Raw genomic sequence first — 4,017 nt, forward strand, 5'->3', positions numbered from 1 at the left:
GGCGGCCTCTTCAAACGTCTGACGGATCGAAGGTCGCTGGAGGAATAACAACAATCAGAATACAATGGGATTCATTAAAAAAAGCGGAACAAGCAGTCCCCCCCCCTCCACTCCCCCTCGAAAACCAACAGAACCAACATTGGATTTTCTTTTTTTAGCAATGTAATCATTTGGAACGTGACGTTCTGGTGCTCTCGGAAGCGTTCCTCTCACGAGCTCGCATCAGTCTGGGTCGTGAAATCCCCATCTGCTGCCTGTTCAGCTGTTGCATCTCACACCACCGGATGCAAACATGCAGGGACAAATAACCTTCCACATGGGCTGTACTTCCTCGTGAACCGGGCCTCCGTGAGCCCTCGTGAACGTCTTTGAGCGGGCGGGTGGGTGAGGAGGAGGAGAAAAAAAACTAGTGTTTGTGTAAATAACAACAACACCCTGCCAGGAGAGGCCGTCACTAAGGCAACACGTCGGCCAATGACAGGCTGTGGATTCCAAGCATGTCCAGATTTCACTGCACAAATACGCTATCTTTTTTTTTTTTTAAATTGTATTTTTAAATCCAGCCCCAACGAGCCAGGTCCTTTAGGCCGAGCAAGATTTCATCCGTCAAAAGTAATCTTTCATCCCGCGTGTTACCCGCCCACCAGGGAGACTGCGTCATATTTCGGCATTGGAAGAAGGCCGCTTCGCGATTTTTTTTTTTTTTAGTTGTTGTTGCAATGTGGTGAGAAATGATCCACTGGTGGGAAATCAACGAGAAAACCGAGGGCTTGATTTATGCTGTTTTTTCGGGAGGTCGATGAAGCAACATTATCAACCCGGCCTCAAAATGCCTTCAGTCCAGCTTGTGACTAAACAAAAACTGTAAAAACAGCAATCCTCTCACAGCTTTTTTTAAAAACATTTTTTATATTATTGCATTGGTTTGCATGTATTGCACCGCTACGACCTGCCGGCCCACAGAGAAGACGTGCAGGAGACCTTTGACCTCGGCGACCCCTGCGAGACAAAAAAAACTCAAACGCTCCCATGGCTGTTCAGCGTGGAGGAGCGTGGCAAGTGGTTGAATCTGAGCCCCCCCCCCCCACACACACACACACACCCACACACAGACACACACAGAGGACGCGGTCTCCATTCTCACAAGCTTCAGAGGCTGAGCCGCTCTCTCCAGATAACAGGGCATTCCATTACCACAAATAATTCATCTCACGCCATGAAGATGCACTTGGCCCATGTCAGCGTGTGCTCGGACTACACAATGATTAATGATCATGAGCAACAACTAGCTCTCTCTTCTCTTTTCGACACAATTTATTCATACATTAGTCCATCACACAGCAGTTATTTTGCATTATTTCACCAGCTAACCTTACTTTGATTCACACAGTTTATAAAGCTGATCGTGACGACAATGTTCGTTTTTCGACCAGCGAGATCTCACAAGGGGCGAAGAAGTATCATCTGTATGCTATTGGCCAAACATCTCCAACAAAAAAAAACAAAAAAAAACACCAGCCTACCTGTAGTGGAGAATCCTCCCGCAGCTTCGCTCCTCATCGCTCCTCGGCGCATCTGAGTCGAGACGGACGGACGCACCTTTTCTACTTCTCCATCGTCACTTTTGGGATCCTGCCACCGCGGCGACGACGACGCGCGCCACCCGACTGCAAGACCAAGTTCTCCGCGCGTGGCGTGGAACGGACTTGGCCCATGGCACCGCTGCTACGCGCCCGGGGTGTGTTTTTTTTAAAAATTTATTTATTTTCTTTTACGCACGCTTTCACCCCGGACCGAGGTGACTCCAGCCGGCTGATCGGGCGCGTGAGGCGCGCGCCCTGCGGAGCGCGGATGTGACACACACGCACACACACACACACACGCACACACAAACACACACACACCTCCTGACTGTGGCCGCCCGTGCGTCCTCCCACACAGAGGTGCTGCTCAGCCTCCTTGGATACGTGGAAATCTCTTTGGATCACATGAGCCCTGTGCGTTCCCACGACGGGAGTTGGCTCGCGTCGCGTTATTATTTGCACAACTTGACTGTGAGCCGTTTGCGTGTTTTTATTCCCCTCTGAGAAGAACGCCCACAAAACATTTGTTAGAAAGCTCTCCTTCTGCTGCGTGGATTTCAGGATTCCCCCTTCCACGGCATCATTTCCTTTTTTCTATTCCTATTTTTGCAGAAATGGGCCAATTTACCGTCGCGTTTTCCTTTGCCAACGTCTCTGAGTGAGCTCAGGAGTAAGCCATTTATGTTTGATTAACACTTTAGACAAATCCCATGCATTTATCATGAGTGTGTCAATTTGGTAGAGGCTCTTACCCCACTCTGCTAAGCTCATGCTTCCATGCCTCAAGGTATTATTGTGTATGTATCTATTTCCTATGCAGGCAAATGGGCGACGTAATAGATCCACACAGCCAAACTGAGACTAATTCATTTTGATCCCACTGTGGCATAATTATGAAATAACCACTATTTCCTGTGTGAAGACCCTCCAAAAACATTTGCTCGTCAGAGGATGTTTTGCCATGTCAGAAACGGAGAGACCGATGTAAGGTGACTGAACACCGTGCACATATCTTATTCACAAGGAGCACTCTGTTCCACAAGGCTCATAAAAATGTCTGGAGTTAATAATGTGCAAGCCGAGGCTCTGTCACTTTCTCTGGGAGATGCATTAAGGTGCTGATGGAGACTTTATGGGTGAAACGTGGCGCCGCATTTATAAGACACCGGCACACATTCACCTTGTGTTCACATGCGGGAGGCGACGAGGCACAGCACATCACGGCCGCCTCCGTGATGGATGCCCCTCCCTCAGGAGATGAGTTTATTAGAAGAGGGGGACCGGAATCTGTAACCATTATTCTTCTGTCTTTCTGTCACCCCCGTCCGCCTTTCCACCAGTAACATTTTATAATGAAGATCTGTGTGTAAACTCAGCAGAGCTTTTCTCTTTGGACCAGACTTTTTGTCTTGTGTGTGTGTGTGTGTGTGTGTGTGGACTGTGAATATTGATGGTGCTCTCTCTGTGCCCCTTTCTTCTGCTCCATTTTCCACTCTATATTTAGGCACCGTGTCACACCGCATGCACATTCCATCCCCAGAGTCTTGTCGTATAGAGAAACAAGAGCTTATAACAGCTGCAAATGCAGGTATCCGTGTGCAGTCGATCGACAGCAACGTTAAAGCAAAACATGTTAGATATCGCCGCCATCTCTTGACACTGTGAACTTTCCTGATGCCCATTAAGCACCTTTAATCATTTAAACACTTTTGGGAATTAATCACCCTAATCCGATTGGCAGAGAAAGTATCAAACCACTTAATTTGATCTGGCCTAGCCGGCTTTTGTGGAGAAAGGGGAGATTTAAGCGGCTTTTTCCCCAGATGGCCGCCGCGTGCATTTAAAAAACGTCGTAACACAAAGGCGTACACCTGTGACCGCTGAAATAGTCCACGGACTGACGAAAACAGCTGAAATGTGTAATTAAACCGTGTCCGGACACTTTGAAGTTCACATTCGCGGCACATTTTGGACCCCGCTTTGTATTTGCCGCGTCATTTCGATCCATTTTGTGCCTGTTGCGGTCTTCGAAATTCAAAGTGACTCAGCCCCGATCCGCGTGTTTGCATGAATGCGGTTTAGCTGCTCAGATATCAGGTGTTGCATGCTTTAGAACCCGAGGTCACTGTGTAGAAAACACTGGGACTTCTAAGGCCCAGGCTGGCAGTAGGGTATACGCCGGAGCTCCTCCCAGACCCCGCAAGGGCACTGCGAGACATCCACCGAAAACCGAAATCCACCTGACTCGGGGGGGTCAGTGAACCTGGCCGGGGAGGCAGATGGCCGCGTCGCGGGCAGAGGGAGGGTGATGCCTATTAGGGAGGAAGTGAATATTTCCATCAGGAGGAGCGAATGGGGCACAATAAAAGCCCGCTTTCTTTCCCCATGCACGCTGCAGCCAGCCGTGTATTACAGAGCTTCACTTTAAATATTT

Source organism: Pungitius pungitius, chromosome 14, assembly GCF_949316345.1.
Source record: "Pungitius pungitius chromosome 14, fPunPun2.1, whole genome shotgun sequence".
NCBI lineage: Eukaryota > Metazoa > Chordata > Actinopteri > Perciformes > Gasterosteidae > Pungitius > Pungitius pungitius.